Source organism: Electrophorus electricus, chromosome 8, assembly GCF_013358815.1.
Source record: "Electrophorus electricus isolate fEleEle1 chromosome 8, fEleEle1.pri, whole genome shotgun sequence".
Lineage (NCBI taxonomy): Eukaryota > Metazoa > Chordata > Actinopteri > Gymnotiformes > Gymnotidae > Electrophorus > Electrophorus electricus.
Genome location: NC_049542.1, coordinates 13,279,556 through 13,280,122, shown reverse-complemented (window position 1 = coordinate 13,280,122; position 567 = coordinate 13,279,556).

Genomic DNA, 567 nt, shown 5'->3' with positions numbered 1-567 from the left:
GAAAGGTCCTGCTCTGGTCTGAGATGCATCCTGTTACAGGTTGAGATGGATTCTGCTCCGAGTCGGAGATAACTGTGTACATCTCAAGATAAACTCTCTATCGGAGGAGCATCTTAAGGTAACACAATAATAAAAATAATAAGATAACACGGTATACACCACCTGTCTTACTGTATGTAACAGGATAGTGGGGGGAGATCAAACAGAGTGCAATACAGATGGCAAATATGCAAACAATGGGGATTTATTTTCCCAAAAGTCCAATGACAGGGGCATGATGCCATAAAAATACAAGGGATAAATTAAATTTTAAAGAAAACTACCAAAGAAATTAAATAAGTTCAATCAACAACAACAACAAAAAATTGAAACCCTAATAAATATAACTCAACGTGCATTCTAATTATAGCAGTATATCAGAGCGTATCTAGCGGCTACCTCCATATGCCTCTGCCGATACCTCATTCCTTATGTATACTCTTCACTCCTTGGACCAGATCAGTACAGATACTTAAAGTTCCTAATATTTCCACCCAATTGTTCAAAATAAAGGCTTATCATTTAAAA